This window comes from Mustela lutreola, chromosome 1 (assembly GCF_030435805.1).
Source record: "Mustela lutreola isolate mMusLut2 chromosome 1, mMusLut2.pri, whole genome shotgun sequence".
NCBI lineage: Eukaryota > Metazoa > Chordata > Mammalia > Carnivora > Mustelidae > Mustela > Mustela lutreola.
The window spans coordinates 255,377,323-255,396,479 of record NC_081290.1 but is presented as its reverse complement, the minus strand read 5'-3'; the positions used below and the strand labels follow the sequence as shown (position 1 = coordinate 255,396,479).

The following is a 19,157-nucleotide window of genomic DNA, read 5'->3' as shown; positions in this document are numbered from 1 at the left end:
TTCTAGGCCAGGAGTTGGCAGAAGTTTTCTGTAATGAGCCAGGTAGTAAATATGTCAGACTTTGGGAGCCATGGAAGGCTTGTTTCATATTCTTCTTTGCTTGAGTTTATTTTTCCCCCCTTTTTTGCTTGTTGTTTTTTTTTTTTTTTTTTTTGTTTGTTTGTTTGTTTTAAAGGCAACCTTTTAAAAATGTAAAAACCATTCTTAACTCTCAGGCAGAATTTGGCTCAGCAGCCATAGTTTAATCCCTGTCCTATGCTCTCTTGGGAACAAATATTTTTCAGACTTCAGCAGGCACCAAGGATATTCTAGGCAAGCTCATTGACACCATAGATCCCTGTGTTCCTCAGAGATCATGGTTTAGTGGCATTGAGCTAGAGTGCAGGAACTGTATGGTCGATAAAACGAACATTGTAAACAACAGTTCTAATACAAATGGCCCACGGTCCACCTTTTGAGAAAACCAGTCAGAGGTGCAAGGGCTGTTTGAGCTCATTCAGTGATCAGCCCCATCAATAGACAGATCAGGGAATCAAGGTTCAAGCCAGGGAAGGGAAGGGACCTGGCCTGAGACTTCCTGCTTTGGGGCCCCAAAGAGAGTGAGCTATAGGAGGAAGATGGTGCCGCCAAAGGCAGAACAAGAAAATGGAGAGAAACTTGGATCTTTGGTGATTTAATTTAGCTGCCAGGAGCAAGCCTCCCCTGAAGGTCGCCATACCGAGGCGCTTTCAACAAAACCTCCTTTATTGCTTAAGCCACTTTGAGTCCAATTCTCTGTTGCTGGCAGTTGAAAGCACCCTAACGGATACAGACCCCTCTTTCCACCCGTCTTCTTTGATCCACCTCTTTTGAGAGAACTGTCTTTGAAGGAAGACTCCCAAGGCATCATCCAAATGTTTAATCCTTTAAATGTCAAGGCCTTTGTAATAGGCTGGGTAGGTCACACATACCTCCCTGCACCTGAAGGCAGAGTGCGCAGAGTTGAATTGAAAGTGGGCCAGGGCTGGAATTGGGAACATTTGGCTTGTAATCTTGCTTCTGTCATCACTGTGAGTGTTTGAAATGGGCAAATCACTGAATTCTCCGGGCCTGGCTTTCTCATCTGGAAAGTGAGAAGGGGTGGAAGGAATAGTTTTTGAGGCCCCTTTTGTTCTAAATATTCCCGTTGCATCCTAATTGTCAACACTCTCTCCTTGATGTTTCTAAACTCACTCCTTCCCTCTCCCTCTTCCTCCCCATCCATTCTTTGTATTATTTCTCTTCCACCCTCTCTCTCTCTCTCCCCCTTCCTTCCTCCTTTCCTCTCTTTTTCCTTCCCTTCTTTATTCCTCCCTCCTTCCTTTCTTCCTTTTTTCTTTCCATCTCTTTCTTTCTCTCCCCTTCTCTTCCCCTCTTTTTTTTTTTTTTTTTTTCTTCCCAGAGAAGAAACACAAGAAGCCCCCAGAGCATTGACTTTGGCCCATTCTATTCTTTCCGGACAGAAATTATATCCCTGAGGGGCTCATATGTATTTGCATTTGAATCAACAACCCTCAAAGGTTTCTCTAGGGAACTTGAACATTTCCTTCCTAGTTTGAAGAATGGAGCTAATGGACAAAACATGAATTTTGATCAGGTGGAAATACATTTTTTTTCCATTTGGTAAAAAAAAAAAAAAAAAAAAAAAATCAGACAAGTCCATAGCACAGCAACAATGATGAAAAAAAAAAAAAAAAGAGAGAGAGAGAGGCGTTCACAGTTCAGTGTGGCAGTGGTGATGGAGTCCCAGACCCTGAGAGAGTAACCACCCCCTTCTTGGCCGCTTTTTCTCTTTGCTGAGGGAGGAGGACTTTACCTCATTCCACCTTCAACATGTTGTGACAGGAGCCAGGGAAGCCTGCATGGTTGGAGCTCACACTCACGTGAAATCATTCTCATTTGAGTTTTAATAACGTTTATTCTTCTTCCCTTTAAATCCTAAAGTATTACACATTCAAAGCAGAAAATGAAGCAAAACAGAAAACACACAAAAGAAAGAAGAAGAAACACAAATCACCAGTAATCCCACAACCCAGAGATGACCACATGTGGTTTTTCACTGTTTTGTTTCAACAGTTTCTTTTCCAATCACTAAAGCAATATACGCTCAATGCTCAAGCAAATGCTAAAAGGAAAAATTAATCACAGCTAATCCCATGGCCAATGACAGTCGCTTGGAGTCTCTGAATGCCCCACCCTGCCCAGCCCTCCCAGCCGGGCCCCATGCGCCCGGATTTCATGTTCTGAGAACTGTGGGCATTGGCCCTGGCAGAGGGGCATAGCATATTTGGTTCAGTGCTTTGGAATGATGTCCCCCCGAGGGCTGGACCCAGGGGAGGGTCTGTGCACATGAAAACCAGCTCTGCAGAAACACACAACCACCAGGGCTCCCCTCCCCGCATCAGAATTTAAACAGTGTCTGGAACTCTCCCACAAGAGCTTTTTCTAACTGATTGGAATGCCGCTTGTACTCCTAGGCGGCAGTACGGCCTAAAACAGTTTTGTTGTTGTTGTTGTTTTAGTTTGCAGAGTTAGCTTCTGATGTCATAATATAATTGACTCTCTTTCTCTTCAAACCGTTCCTTTTTCTGTCTTTGTTACTTCTGCTAAAAATGAACCATCAATGTATCTAACACCCAGACTCTCATTTGGCCGCATCCTTTCTGCCCAGACAAAGTCCTAACTCTTTTCCTGCTCGGTATATGATAAAGAGTAGTGGGATAAGCATTCCACTGGCTCTGGAATCAGTTTGACTTGGATTTGAATTCTGCTCCTGCACTCGGCAGCATGTGAGCTTGCGTGAATTAATTAACCTTCTTGAACCTCTTTTTCAGGTTCTCTAGAAGGTTACAGCAGTCATGAGTAAAAGGTTACTATGTGCCTAACACTTTTCTTACTGCATTGCATATATTAACTCATTTAGTCCTCATGACTACCTTATAGGTATCACTATTCTCATTTTACTGGATAGAGAAATTGGCCAGGGAGGTTAAACCACTCACCTCAGTTCACACAGCTAAGTGGCCAAGTCAGAGTTCAGACTCAGATAGTCTGTTATGAACTATTCCTCTACTTACCCCTCCAGTTTACTCCAAAAGGTATCACAAGAGTTGAGGAAGACGGTATATATAATGCCTAAAGCCTGCCCAATCCACATGCTTCACTTCTTTAAAAAACCTTAGAGAAAAATTTCCTTACTAAATACTATTATCCTGTCATTCCCCGCCCCCTGACCACTTTTTTTTTTTTTTTTTTTTTTTTTTTTTGTTAGAGTGGCAAAATGGGAATTTTAGGAATGCAGATGGTCTATAAATTTTTAATGGCCAGGTCATAAAAACACGATTGTATATTCTGCATTTACTGGGTTCCAAGTACTGTGCTAAATATTTTAAATAAATGATCTCAAGGAGTCGTCGTGGTGACCCTGTGAGGTTTGCACTGGACGGTCCTCATCTCACAGATGGCATGACTCTGCTTGGTATGGTTACGTAACCTGGCCAGGTCACACAGGTGAGGGACATAGCCAAGATTCAAACCGAGGCTGCTTCACCTCAGATCTTGAAATCTTCATCAGTTTGGCTAAACGAACACTGTTCTTTGTGGTGATAAAGCTTTTCTCCAATGGGGGTGGAGTTGGGAAGAAAGAGAAGGATTCTTTCTGAAGGTATGTGAAATGGTCCTCCCAGGAGGGATGTTGGTAGATATTACGGCATCCGAGGATGGGGGCATCACTGCAGGGCCCAGTCATGCAGACAGCTGATGGAGCAAGGGCGTGCACGTGTGGCTGAAAGCACTGGGGGGACTTGTCAGTGTACCCCCCGCCCCCAGCCTTCTCCTTGCCTCACCTCTGAGCGGTCCTGATAGACATAGGGGAGGATTGGACTTCCAGATATTTTCTTAGCATGGGGACCCAAGTGTGGGGGGTGTCGGGCTCAGGGAGTGAGATTAGGAAATGAAGGTAAAATCACAGTCAACCTTGAAGGGAGTGTGGCTTAAACTGCAAGGATTTTCTTCCTCTTTCTTTCCTTCCTTCCATCTTTCTTTTCTTTTTAAATATTTTATTAATCGTATTTCCTTTGCCTAGTGTGAGGAGTAAGGGGGAAAGATTCAAATTTATAGAGCACCTTCTGTGTGCCAGATGCTCTCTACAGACATTATCTCTTTTCAGCCTTACGAGGATTTTTCAAGATGGATAGCCCTAGCCCCACTTCAGAGATGGGAAAACCAAGGCCAGGAAGCCTAGGTTAGGACCACAAAGAAATAAAATAGTGGAACTGGAATTTGAAGTCTGACACTTGTGACTCCAAAGCCTGCTCTCTCTCTTTCTCTCTCTGGAGCCTAGGAATGAAACGACACGAGTGTGACTGCAGGCCAACAGACACGGACCAAGTGCTGTTGTCATGCAGTGAAGCAAGCCCTTGGAGACCAGCTCAGCCAAAACACACAGTCTGGGGTCAAGACTTGTCCTCCCCTGGGCAAGAAATGGAGTTCTTGCCATGTCCACACTGTTTGCTCAAGTGGTTTTTTCCCCAGAGATGACTGCTTGCTTGTTTTCAATTTCCACTGTGACACAATAAAGAAAGCTCTAAATGAATGTTAGAAAATGTTTTCAGGAAGCAGAACACAGTCAGTGCAACGTGGTGATCTTGGTGGTAGTGAGTGACCTCACAGGAAGCCATTCTTTCTTTCTTTTTTTTTTTTTTTAAAGAGAGAGAGGGAGTGTGCGCAAGTACTGTGAGTGAGGGGGCAGGGAGAGGGAGGGAATCCCAAGCAGACTCCCGCTGAGGGCGGAGCTTGAAGCACCTCGATCCCCAGCCCTGAGATCATGACCTGAACCGAAATTGAGAGTTGGACCTTTAACCGACTGAGCCACCTTGGTGCTCCTCACAGGAACGCATTCTTATTGGAAATTTCTTCAGTTCCAACTCTTCCAGCTTCTGGATGACTCCTCCAAGAACGGCACCTCAGCGGCCCTCCTGATGAAGTCCTGCCGGATACCTTTCCTCTGATTGGGAGGAACCCCATCTTGGCTCCTGCCTGCAGGCAGTTGGGGTAGTACAACCCAAGGGACTAGTGGGATTTGTGCCCAAGCCAGAGCCATCTGCCCCCCAGCATGCAGGTGTGCGACTTCTGAATGACCCACTGCCCTGAGACAGACAGCTCCTGGGCCTCTGCACCCTCCCCTCCGTCTTCCCGAGAAGCCAGCTCCCTCAAGCCTGGACTACTTCCTAGAGTCTCTCTGCTTACTTGGTTTGGTGGGGGAGAGCCGGGGGCAGCCTGCAAGTTCTCCTGGGGAGAAGGAACGCTAGGCCACACAGCCCTTCCGCCGCAGGCAACCGTACATGGAATTTTCCCCGACGTCTGTGCTGTTCTCAAGTTTCCCGACCTGCTCACCCGTGCTTGGAGTTGGTTTTCCAGCTCAGAGAAAATACTCAGAGCTGCTGGGCCACCAGTTTAGCCTTGAGGCTGTGACTAAATAAATAAGAAGGACAGCACCCCCCCCCCCAAACTGGATCAGTTTATTTTCAAAGAAAGGGCTTTCCGCACATGTCCCCACGGAGCCAACAGGAAGGACTGTGGGCAGCGGACTGCCGTAGCCACACACGGGCAGCTGCAGGACCCTCTCCCTGACCTGTTTAAGTCATGCCGTGATTGATGATGGCAATGGAAAAATAGCAACTGCAGATGGGCAGGCAGCGGGATAAGCAAAAAACAATAGTGCTGCTGCTGGCACCTGTCCCTGGCTGAGGTGGACGAGGCACTCTAAGTCGTCTGGTGATGAAAAACGTGGGTTTGGGAGGTGGACAGTTTGAGTTCCAATCCCACCCGCATCCCTGCCAGGCTGGGTGAGTCGGGGTGGGCTTGTATCACTGTTCCTAGTCTCCACTTCCTGGGGCCGGAAGGGGAGCTGGGGGGTGGGGTAGGGTGGGTTGTGGATTGTCATGCCCATCTCAGGGCTGTTCTGAGGATTGAATGAGCTAAGACCAGGGAAGGTACTGACAGCAGAGCCCGGCAAATAGCTGCGATTGTTTTCTGGTTGTATATAATACTCAGCCCAGTGCCTGGCACCACGGAAAACCACCTCAGTACGTGGGATCCTGGAATGCCAGTGTTGGGAGGGAACTTGTCTGAAGCCAGATTAATTTCATCTGCTGCTTGGATAGGTGAGGGTCCAGAAGACCAGACAGGGACAGTGGCAGGTCCAGCATCCCACTCCTCACCGAGGGCAGAGAGAGGGTGGACCGCATCACACTCCCTGCCTTCTCTCCCTTTGCTCATCAAACTTAGTCTGGGGTTTGACAAGTTAGGTCTGCCGGGAGAAATTCTGTTCTGCTGTGTTGCTGTGAAAGGGTCCAGCCTGCCAGTTTCTTTTGGTTTGGGAATCAGTGGCTTGGTGGGAAAACAAAAGACACTAGACTTGGCAGCTGCAGAAATGGGTTTAAATCTTACCTGCAACACATCAATTCTATGGCCACAGGCCAGCCCTTGAGCCCTCTGAGACAGTTTCCACAGCCCTTCCCAACAGGTCTGTCTGCCTATTTTTGGTTGCACAGGTGGGTGAGAGTCCTCCTGAGTCCCTTGGCGTATGGTGCTGGTTCCCACAACTCACTGAAACATCTTTGTTTGCAAACGGATGTTTAACTTGCTGTGAAAAAGGGGGAGAGAATGGAGGAATGTCTCCTGCGGCCATAGTGCTGATATCGCTCCCCCTGAGACTCAGTTTCCTCTTTTGTAAAATGGAGATTAAAAACTGTACCTACTTCAAACTCTGTTGGTGAAGAGGAAATGAGTTAATACAAAGAGCTTAGAACAGTGTCGGGCACGTTTTCTTCAGTCAGCGTCGCTGCTATTATAATTAAAGGTCAGGTTGCAGGGTTAGGGACTTGCAAACTCTTTCCTGCCCCTCTCCCCACCAATTTTGTGCCTCAGTGGCTGGATTGGTGGCCTTTGTCATGAGAGAAGGGGGTGGCAGAGCTGCTGCTGGGTGGAGTGGTGGCATGGGAGTTACCCTGGATTCGTGGGAACAAGAGAGCGCTGATTTGCAATCCTGGCATGAATTTGGGGTAGAGATCTGGAAGTCTGGACTTTCTCCATGGCTGGTGGCTATGAGAGCCACATATTACGTCATTCCTGTAAATTTGTGTGTGTGTGTGACTGGAACAGAGCAGAGGCTTTTGGCTCCAACAGGAGTCACGGGCAAGGCCAGGCAAAGAAGCAGGGCAGCTGTTGGGAGAATTCAGGCAGGAGAGGGCTCAGCGTCCGGGTCAGCAGCCTGTGACTGGGAGGAATGTAGTGAAACGTGACATCTGCTGCCCAACCGCATCCCCGCACCGCCTGCCCTTGTCCAGCTGCTTCGGAGAAGGAAGGAAACCAGCCTTTCCCACTGCTATTGTGTACCTGACAGGTTCATCAATCTTACTCAGCTCATCCTTGTGACCTCTCACGCTGGTCATTCTTTCTCTTCTATGGATGAGGAAGAGGAAGAGGAGATTCAGAAGTGTCCCAGGGTGCAGGGAGGGGCAGAGCCAGCGTACAGGCCTTATTCCCGAGTCCATGCTCCTTCCCCCGCTCCAGCTAGTTCTCACCGGCCCCAGCCACCCGATCACCCTCCGCATCGGGCTTATCTCTCATCAGAGCCAGTACTGCTAGAGGAGACCCAAAGATGTGAGGCACCCAGCTCCTGGCTTTAACGGCCTGAAGACAAGAGAAGCTTGAGCCCAAGACCCCTTCCTGGCTCAAGTACTAACCCCTGCCTTTCACCTTCCTGCCCCAGTGCCCTAGGCAGACCTTTGGCCTGGAGGGGCACCCTGTCCCAGTGCCAGCCCAGCAGGCTCGGCCTGAACAACAATAGCCGGAAGGGCCTCTTAGAGCAAGTACTTCCTGAAGTGCCCAGAACAGCCACTGTCCCTGCAGCTCAGGAACAATCACAGGTCAGGCAGCTTCCTCACTCCTTGCGGGCCCTCAGCCACTCAGGGCAGAGCCCCTGGGGCTGCTGCTTTCGGGAGGGACAGGCAGATGGCAACAGCAAGGCTCTAGAGTCCAGAACACACCTTGGGATACATACATATTTTTTCCCACATTGAAGCTGGAGGAAAAATTCCGGATTCTCACTTTATCCTTCCTGTTAACCAACAACCTCATCCTTGATCTCTGTAGAACTGTTATGGTTTTTTTGACCTTTTTTTTTTTTTTTTTTAAGATTTTTATTTATTTGGCAGAGAGAGAGAGAGACCACAAGTAGGCAGAGAGGCAGGCACAGAGAGAGAGGGAGAAGCAGGCTCCCTGCTGAGCAGGAAGCCCAACGTGGGACTCGATCCCAGGACCCTAAGATCATGACCTGACCCAAAGGCAGAGGCTTAACTCACTGAGACACCCAGGCGCCCCTCTTTGGGATTTTTAAACAAACAAGGAGAAAGAGGCCAGGGAAGCCAAAGGGAAAAATAAGTTCTGGAATCAGACTATACAGTCACTTGTTCATTCAGCAATATCGAATGAGGCCTACTATGTGCTGTGCACAATTGGGTACAGAAAAGAATCATTCAGCATTCACTCATTAACTCATGTATTTATCTGCTCATTTCATAATAATGATAGAGCTGTTGCCAAGTCCCAAGCATTGTGGATGTATCTGGGACTTGGCAGCGTGGGCCCTGCCCCATGTGGGAGGTGTCGGGGAGACCAGTTGACTACCCAGCTTATTTGGTGAGTGCTGAGAAGTTGAGGGCTGTCAGGGGCAAGAGCAGCAGGGCCAGTGGACCCTGACGAAGAGTCCTGGAGGAGAGACAGGACAGAGCCCAAGGGAAGATGAAGTCAGGCTATGGGCTGAGAGAGCCTGTAGGAAGAGGTATTAGCATCTCTGAAGACTGGAGGCAAGAGAATGCACATTTCCCAAGAAATGTCAAGGAGGTCCTGATGGCTGGAGAGTGGGAGGAAGAATCCCCTCTAGTGGTCGTACTTGGTGCGCTCTAGCTTGCCTGCCTGTGCCACTTGTTAACGTGGGTCCTCTGCCCAAGCTGTTCACCTTGCCGTGACTCACTTTTCTTGTCCACGAAATGCAGAGGATGAAAATGATAGTACCCACTTCATAGGTTGGGATAAAAATGAAAACGAGCCAACATCCATCAAGTGTGCCCGGTGTGTGGTCAGCGTTACAGAAGTGTCAGCGGTGATTAGGTGGGGATAGGCGGGAAGTGGGGCGGGGAGTGAACTGTCCCACCCGCCTGCAGTGAGCTCTGGGGGTGGACCAGCACGGGGCGGCACTAACAAACCAAGCAGAATCAGAAAGACTCAGCTCCTGCCTGCAGGGAACTTGCAATATTCCCTGCTGTTAAAAACTTGGACCTGGCGTCAGAGAGAACCAGATTCCAATGTCATCTCATCTCATCTCATCTGTGTGACCTTGGGCAAATGATTTGCCCTTTTGGAACCTCACTTTTCTTATCTGTAAAATGGGCATAATGATAGTCCATTCCTTATAGCTTAAGGTTAGGGTTAACAGAGATAATATATGTAATGTAAATAGCATAGAAAGTACAGGGTTAGAAAAATTATAGCTATTAACACAGTATAAAATGAAAGAGAAATAATAGATGGGAAAATATCTTCTAATACCCCAGATGGTGATACCCTTGGGTATAGTGGCTCTAGCTTCTCAGCGTCTTCCCATTGCTCTAGAACAAAGATGTGCTTAATTCACAGGTTTCTTTCCTGTCTTCATCTTTCCTGCTCTCTCTCCACGTCATCTATCCTGCATGTATGTGCTCTGTCTAGAGGTTCCACTCACAAACCTTCAGATCACATGTGACAGAAACTCCTTTAATAGGGGAAGCCTTCCACGACACAGATGTGCTCAGGTATGTGCCCCTCCCCTGTCTCATACCGCTCTTCGTTTTGGTTAGTGCCTGTCGCCCCATTTAGAGCATAAGATCCATGAAACCAGAGGTCATATCTGCTTTACTTATTCTCGGATCTCTGGCACTTAGTCTGGTTTCCATAATAGAAACCAATAAATATGTACTAAATGAATAAACAAGAATGCAGTGCAGGATTAAACTCTTAAAAAGGGAGAAGCTGGAACCTCTTCGGAAAGCTCAGTCACCCCTCACAGAGCCCATTTTCCAAGGCCCCTCTGCATGCTCTAAATCAGAACAGCAGACTCAGAGACCCTGTTTCTTCTCCCGCACAGCGGTGTAATCGAGACATCACCCAGTAATGAACTGGAGGGCTGATTAAGAGCTTATGTGAATGTTGAAACCTCTGGCTGCAGTCACTTCCCCCCAAGTTTGCTGTGACTCAAAGCACGGGAATTTTTCAAAAGAGAGAGCTTTCAGAGAATATCCACACCCAACGGTGGAAACTTTAGAAGAAGGGAGTGTGGGGGAACGTCCCTCGGTGAGGGATTAGGGGTCTCCGAACAGGTTTTAAAGGCATATGGAGACAAGATGTCAGTGTGAGCTTGTTTCTCTGACAGAATCTGAAATGCTTTTAACCAGCCAGTTTCCAAGAGGCTTTTAAGTGAAGAGGTTAACGTTGTAGGTTTATAAATAAATGGATGTTTGTGGTGACTTCACCATGGTTCATGTGACAGGGCGACCTGCAGCGAGAGATTACGCCTTGCATCAACAGCTTAATCGCTTCTTCTGCCTCTCTGTCCAGTGAGCAGAAGGAGCCCTGGATGAACAATTGGGAGACCTTCCTTTCTCATCCTGGCCTTGCCTCCAATGAGCGATGTGACCGTGGGCATAATAGTAACGTTTGCCTGCCTCAGTTCCTTCATCTGTGCAATGAAATTAAATGAGACCTCAGTGAAGCGTTGTCACATTGACTTGTATTAACAGTCCCTAGAACTTATTGTGCCCTTACTATGTGTCAGTGCTTGTATGAGCTCCGCAACAGCCTGTGAGATGGGTTACTATTATTGCTGCTTTTTTTGCACAAGGACACTGAAGTACAGGAAAGCTAAACACCTCCCTCAGGGTCACACAGAGGGTAAGTGACGGAGCCAGGATTCGAACGCAGGCTGCCTGGCTCTGGAATCGGTGTTAATGACTATGCTATAGTATACTTTCTTTCTAGGTAGGGAGTGTGTGGCTTGGGGAGGGCTTTAAGAAGAAAAACACCCCATTGCTTGTTAGCTGGCTAGGATGTCAACAGTCTTCAGTGGGGAAGGAGGAGAGTGGAATGACTGCCACGGGGAGCATGAGGTCTCTGTGGTAACTGTATTGTGGGAAGGTGAGCTTTCCATGTTTATGGCTAGTACCAGGGAGGGGGAGTGCAGAGATCCTAGGCTTGAACACAGATATGGATTTGAATCCAGACCTATTACTTGATGTGTGACTGTCAGGGTAAATTATTCGTAGCTCCTGGGGAAAATGGCACTATCAAGGTTATAGAGGGTTATGTGGGTTACTTGAGAAAATGTCTGGCACATAGCAGGCACTCAGTGAATTCTTCCCTCCCCTTTTTTATTATGGTCCCAAGAAGATGAATTTATTTAATCAATAACTTAATTAACTTTAATCAATTCACTTGATTGAATTTATTGGTTCAATCAAATCCTAGAGTTGGCTTGGGTTATGTTTTTATTCTCTGGGTTCTTCAGATAAGCTGCATTATTTGTTGAAAGTCTTTTTCAGGTCAGGTTAATTGGTAGTTTTCAGATTCACTTCCACACTCATATTTGTCCATCAAAGAGCAATTTCCTTGTGCTTTGATGTGAGGCTATATCCATTTTTTATGAGGTTTTAGCCATGTTGCAGGTAGTCTCAGACCCACTCCAGTGATGAGCTATAAATGAACATGAACATGAGACCATTGGATTCTCTATACTTGGTTTCTGTATACCTGGGTGCCTTTTCTATGCCAGCTTTTGAACCCAGGGCTTTGGCTGTTCAACCAGGAAGCCAGCTGCATGGTTGGCTGTGGCCTTGGTTTGGGAACTTGAGGACCTGATAAGGCTTGCTATTAAGGAAGCAGGAAACCAGAAGAACTGGCGAGATAAGCCCAAGCCAGAGTCTATGATGGCTACTTGGAATCATTCGCCAGAAAGTCCAGAAGCAAAGTCCAGTGAGGTCAGGACGGATAGGAATTATACATAAAAATTGAAAAGGTGTATTGAATCTGGAGAAGGTCAAGATCTGATTGAGGAATGTTCCAGATAAGCCCAGGTAGAGATATATGACCTGTATTTATCAAAAAGAAGGTACATGGTGTGAAAGAACGTACAGGTGTTAAAGACAGAGGGTGGAGATGAGGTGTAGGTGGTACATTCAGCACTGGAAGGCAGCCAAATAAAATCTGGAATTCCCTGGCCACACCAGCCTGGGGGCAAACATTCAGGTGGGGGTGGGGTGGGGTGGAAAACATTGTAACAGGGAGGAAAACTGACTTGGGTTCTCAGACTCTGCATAGGTGATGATAATAATGTTTGCATATATTGAACACCTACTGTGGGTCAGGAGCTGTGAACATATATTCTCTTTTAATTGAACGCCTACTGTGGGTCAGGAGCTGTGAACATATAATCTCTTTTAATGTCTACTGTAAGCCCATTATGTTAGGACTTATTTTTCTCCATTTTTTTAGATGAAGAATACTGGTTTCAAGAAAATGGAGTAACTAACTAGTTGGTCAAATAGAAAACAGGAGGCTGGACCAGTGATTTCTGATTCCTTAGCTTTCCCTTGGTTTTCTGGGCTCCTGAGCTTTTTCTTCCACATCCCTTCCCTGGCAGGGTCCTGGAAGGTTCTTATGGTCTGATTGGTAACCAGAAAATTTTGCTGTCTATTTTCATTTCTCCCACTTAGGGGTTCTTATCAAAGAATTGGTATACCTTCTCTTCCTCCACTAACTTTGGCCACCTCCTCCTGAGGAGAGCTTCCCTGACAAGCGTTGGGATTTCAAGGGAGGTGCAGGCAAGATATTAGGTTTAAGGACGCTTGAGTAGCACCATGCAGGGTCCCTCACAAATATGACCAATCCATTGAGAATTAATGGCATTTCGGGACAGAACCTTGAAGCTTTTAATTTATGTTCCCATTGAATGATATCCTTATCCATTGAGAAGTCTTCCCTGGGGGTTGTCTGTTCATCTATGTTCTACAGCATTCGTCCCAGGGCTCTGGAAGAAGTCTGTCTGTCCTGGTGTCCTTGTAGCATTTTACTCAAGGTTGTTATGCAAATAGAACACCTCAAGCAATGCTCTAATCACCACTTAGAGGTGGGAGGGAAGATTGGAAACCCCTTTTTTGGACAAAAAGCTTAAGTGTTGATAAAGAGTGAAACATTCCATGAATTGTGTCATTAAGGCTTGAGCATCTCCTTACTCCAAAAGGGATAGTCAAATTCACTGTACTAGTGGGGACTGAGCAGAAGTTCAAAACAAAGATGAAAAATTCTAACTGAAGACTCGTGTCTAAAATTTAAAAAGGTGAGAGCTCCTCTCTTCCATCTTCCTCACACTCAGCACTGGGCAGACCTACTTGGGTCTGGTTAAATTCTTCAAATCCTGATTGACACTGACAAACAAGAGGGTATCTAAAAGAGGGGGTCACCAAAAGGTGGAGAGACTTGAATTCTTGACATATAAGGCATGTGTTGTATTTTCAAGGGGATACAGTTAGCCAGAGGCATGACCATAAGAAGACTCATATCTTGCCCAGGACAGAGTAGACCTCTATCCTCCTCTGACTTTTCCACACACATTCCAGATGGAATGCTCTAAATTATGACTCAGAGTCATTAATAACATGACCACTTGTGCAGCCCACAGATTAGACAGCCAAAAGCCTAGAGTCTGTTGTGTTGAAGTGGCACTGGGTGGGAAGCACTCTCTCCAGAGACTGGGGCAGGGTATGACTTGCCAGAGGAGGAGGGTTCATAGAATGTTTAGACTGTGACTCATGAAGGTCTTAGATGAATAAATAGCTCTCTTTCTGCTGTGGCTGTTGACAGGGCTGGTGACAGCTTACCTTTGCAGTTGCCAAGGAGAATCTGACTCTGATTTTTGACAAGTTCAACATTCCTAACCAGCCAGACCCTTCAGAGGGACCACCTTGAGCATAGACCTAGCCAAATGAAAATAGCAATGAAGCAAATGGTACTATTTGGAGGCATAAAATCAGAAGAGCAAATATCTCATCCCAGCCAAGGAAGAGTAATCATTGGGAGGGGAGGAGTGGAAGAAGGAAGTTTTCTGCTTCTAGGATTGGAGAAGTGTTAACTTACATCTTCATGTAGCTACTTGGTCATAGACTATCACTTTGTTAATAGTGATATTATCAGAGCTTCATAATTCTGGTGAGAAGAAAGGTGGTCCTCTTTCTGGAAACATCCTTATAATTTAGGATATATTTGACAACAAACAACAAGAAATCTGACTGATAGTGGACTGAGCCATAAAGATGTATGATTATCTCACATTGTAGGAAGTCTAGAGGTAAGTAGTTTAAAATGAGAATAGAAGCTCAGTAGGGCCATCAGGATGCCAGGCACTTCTCTATCCTCTTGAGGTATGTAGGTCACTGATTCTTCTCCTGGTTGCCTCATGGCTACAGGATGGCTGCCAGACCTCCAAGCATTACCACCATATCAAAGTTATAAAAGTGATAGGGGTAAGGATGTGCTGTGGCAAAGTGTTTTTGTCCTAGAGTGACTGTGGCATTTCATCAGTGAAGAAACAAAAATATCTCAGAAGTTTTTCCAGCTGACTTACACTAAGGGTAATTCACCACAATATTATTAATCAGCACTGGGTCACATTAGCTGTGAGGGAGTATAGAAAAGTGAGTGGCTGTCAAATGTTGATGGAATAGCAATGTCTGACTTAGACCCATTATGATTCAACACCCTCATGTCTGGTCATGAATAAAACGGATGTTCTGCTGGCCATGGAGAAGTTTATTGGAAGCGGGGAATGGTTTCTGCCATATACACTTAGAATGTTAGTTAAGCATTACACTATGAAGGCTCACCATTAATACAAAATGAATACCCCAGAGATAGAGGTGTGGATTTGCAGAATTTTCAAGGCAGGAAAGTCTATTGGAATCTGGAAGAATCCAAAGACTGTAAGTGGATGTTGAAAGAAAATACTCATCCTTCAAGTCCAGGTCTTCACTGGCTCTGTAACCCTCCCATCCCCCACAGGCAGAGCTAGGTGGTCCTTCCTCCTTGCTCCCTTTGCACTTTGCACACACCTTGATTATAAGAACAAATCACCACACTGCATTCAGAGTCAGTAGATATTTACTGCATCCCACTTTGTCCTGGCCCTGTGCTCGGTGTCCTGTGCATCAAGGAGACCTTCCATGGCTTCCCATTGTTGACTGGTAATGAGTGTCCATAGAAGGTAAACTCAGGTGAATTTTTAACTTAGCTCACAAGGCCCTTTGGATTCACCCTCACTTTCTTCTCTAGTCTCACCTCTCCCCATCTCCTACTCTTCGAATCCCACTTTCATACATTCTCAAAGTGTAGAGGCTGCCATTTCTTCTCTCCCTACCTTTGCACTGCTATCCTTCTGCACAGAACGCTCTTCTTTGCCTTCGGTGCTTGGCCAAATTTTACTTACCCTTTAGGCTTAGGTTTCATTTCATCTGAAACGCTTTTCTGGCCCCCAGGACTGGGCAAGGCAGCATTTCTCTGTGCTTTTTCACACTCTACTTATCACAGAGTGATAGTCACTTCCTGTAACTCCTGCACTTCCTAGCGGGTGTGTGCACCCCTTCGGTGCCAATGCCGCTGCAGTACCTGATCCATCCTGGTAGATTCCTATTGAATGGATGAGTGACAAATGTGCATCATTGCATATTTCGTGCTGGGTCATGTGGCAGAGCCCACAGTTGCAGCCCTGTCCAGAGAAGGAGGTCTCTGAGCACCGTTTGAGGGGGCTGGGCCAGTTGCCCTATCACTGTGTGATTGAGGACAAAATGAGTCTCTCTCTCTGGGAACTGACATTTTACCTCTAAAACAAAACAAAAATAAGAGATGAAGAATTAGTTTTCAACTTATTTTTCTTTTAACAGGAAAATAGAAAATCACAAAAAATGTAATAGTGGAGGGACTGACTGAAGCAGGGATAGTCTAGATTTCTGTTGCCACTATAGCAAATTACCATAAAGTTAGTGGCCTAAAGCAACACGAATCTATTCTCTCATAGTTCCACGAGTTAGAAGTCCAAGGGGTCTCACTGGGCAAAAATCAAATTGTTGGTGGGATGCATTCCTTCGTGGAGGCTCTAGGGGAACATCCATTTTACTGCCTCTTCCTGCTTTGAGAGGTCACAGGTCTTGGCTCACAGCCCTTCCTCCATCTTCAAAGCTAGTAGTGTTTCATCTATCTGACCATTGTTCTGTAAGCACCATTCCCTCAGAACACAGCTGGGAATGGTTCTTCATTTTTAGAGCCCTGTGTAATTGGATTGGACCCCCTTGGATAATCCTGGGTAATCTCCTTGTCTCAGGGTCCTTAACTTAATCAACATGTAAAGTCCCTTTGCTCATGTAAGGCTACATACAACAGGCTCTGGGGGTTAGAGCATTGACATCTTAGGGGCATTATTCTACCTGCCATGAAAAGGAGAGAAAAGCAGGGGGGTAGGAGCTTTTCTCTCTATCTCTCCTTTCTTGGTCAGCTCTTTCCCCCACAGTTGTCCCTGGAGACCCAGAGCTGAATTTAAGACCGCCCTGGTCTCCGAGATCTTTTCTGGCTTTAACGGTGTGGCTGAATAGCTCTGTGATCTTGAAAAGTTACTACTTCTCTGTCCCTTCATCTTCCCATCCGCAAAATAGAGAAAATAAGTCTATCACCCTGATCGCGTTGTACTGAGGTTAAAGGAGACAGTCTATGCAAAGTGCTTAGTCCTGTGCCTGGCACATGGTCAATGTTCGGCAAATGTTAACTATTTTCATTATTAGGTGCCTAAGGTTCCATTCCATTCCACTATCTGGTTCATCACCTCAATTCAAAACATGTCTGCAGCAGCAGATGGGATGAAAAACTGGTTTCCCGGGTAATTTAGCCACCATACTGAAGTTTGTTTTTGTTTTTTAAATTTTGGTTATTTTACCTCAACAATGAAGCATATATTTGTGTTTCTGGAGTTAGAGACATTTTGTTCTTTTGAACATCTGGAAAAAATGGGAAATGTGGTGGGTGTCAGTGAGAATGAAAAGGCTGGGAGTTGCGGTGGTCTGCTCACTAGGGAGGCAGTATGCGGGCCCTGGTGTTTATTAGGAACATACAGAAAGGGCTGAGATTGTGGCCACAAGACAGTTTATGAACACAAACACCAGGGAAGTTTACCAAATATCAGACTTGAATTTTATAGCTTCTGGATGAGGCCTTCATTCTTGATGACAATGAAAATCTGGTCTTCTAAAGGTAACTAACCCCTCATGTCACTTTTGAAGAAATTAACCCACAGGAATGTTCAAGGGAGGGGCCGTTCCTACTCAAGAGACATGTTTCCCTTCTCTTATTTCCAGAGTCTCACAGTGGCATCTTTGAGCTAGAGCCAACTGGGCACAGAGTGTCAGTAGCCTTAAGTGTCTTCATCCTTTCTGATTCAGTCACACTACTTGGAGGATTCTACTCCAAACACAAAATATGGAAAAAAACTTTATGCACAAAGATACTAACTGAAGCTTTATTCATAATATTCCCAAGTGGAAAGCTTTTCAAATTGTCTGTATTAGGAGAAGGAAAGACTTAGTAAATGATGGCACATCCAGATAATGGAATATGAGGCAGCCTATGCTCACAAGGGGCTTTGAATAGCATGAGAACTGTGACTAGTATGTTAACTAAAATAAGAATTCGGGATACATCCTTATTTGTATTATGTAGTCTAATCTCTGTGCTGTTAGGAAAGAGATTTAAAAAAATTATTCATATTTGTTCCCAGGCATCTGGAGAATGGAAAAATTGTTCCTCCCCTTCTACTACTATTTTTCTCTCCTTCCCATCTTTTGCAAATGAATGACTAGCAAAGTCTTTAAGCATGCTGGGTATGGAGCCAGATTGCCTACTGACCTATCTTAACCTCTCCAAATCTCAGTGTTCTCATCTGTCATGTGGGAGTAATAATCATTCCTAGCTTGTAGGATGGCTGTGAGCACAAAGAGGTAATTTGGGTGAAAGGCTCGACATAACACTTTGTACATAGAAAGTGCTCAAGGGGGGATGCCAGTTGGTACTGTTATTTTCCAAGTACAAAACTACCACCAACAAAACTAAAAGTTGTAAAAAGAGGAATATATCGTTTGTTCTCCCACTTTCAGTTCAGTCAAATACTTATCCCAAAGGGTTATTTAACAAATGTTCTTTTTTCTAGTCCTTAATCACTGTAATACTTTGAAAAGCAGCAATATAGTCAGCAGCTAAAAAAAAAAAAAAAGCCTTTTAAATGAGAAGACTTAGTTCTATTTGAAGAATAGTCTAGGACCTTGCTTTCTCTTCCTTGGCCAATAATCCCTGCTCTTCAGCCTCTAAAAATCAATGCCCATCTCTCAACACCTTCAGAAGGTGTCCCTAAATGCTCCTCTGTATCTCCAACAGCTGTATCTGCATGTCACGGAAAGCTGACCCAAACAGAACAAATGACAGTATTTGTGATTTATTGCTGCATAACAAACTGTCACAGATATATGCATTTATTATTTCAGGTTTTCTGAATCAAGAACCTTGGCAAGGCTTGGCTAGATCCTCTGCTTAGGAACTCACAAGGCTGCAGTGAAGGTGTTAGGTGGGCTGCATTCTCATCTGGTGGCTTGACTGGGGAAGAATCTACTTCCCAGCTCATTCAGGTTGTCAACAGAGTATATTTCCTTGTAGCTGTAGGATTGAGGGCCCTGGCTTTTGCTACCTGTGGGCGACCATCAGCTCCTAAAGGCTACTCAGACTTCCTAGAAGCCTTCTGCTGTTCATAGGCATTTCCCACAGTTCCTAGAAGCTACATGTAGCTCTGCCAAATGGGCTTTTCCAACATGGCTGCCAACTTTACTAATTCAGCAAGGAGAGTCTCTAGAGCAAGTCTGCTAACAAGATGAAGACTTACATAACCTTATGGAATTACGGGATTGACATGTGATCACCATTGCCATATTTTATTGGCTAAAAGCAAGTCACACTCATATTCA

At 45.6% G+C, this 19,157-nt stretch overlaps 1 long non-coding RNA gene across 5 annotated transcripts in view; it reads left to right on the top strand.

Annotated features, from left to right (window-relative positions):
* Nucleotides 1-4,190: 4,190 nt before the first annotated feature.
* LOC131810595 (uncharacterized) overlaps nt 4,191-19,157 on the top strand; it is a 217,570-nt gene continuing 202,603 nt past the window's right edge. For all 5 annotated transcript variants that reach the window (XR_009345622.1, XR_009345612.1, XR_009345616.1 and 2 more), the window contains exon 1: nt 4,191-5,864. This is a non-coding gene — a long non-coding RNA (uncharacterized LOC131810595). The remainder of the gene's footprint in view (nt 5,865-19,157) is intronic.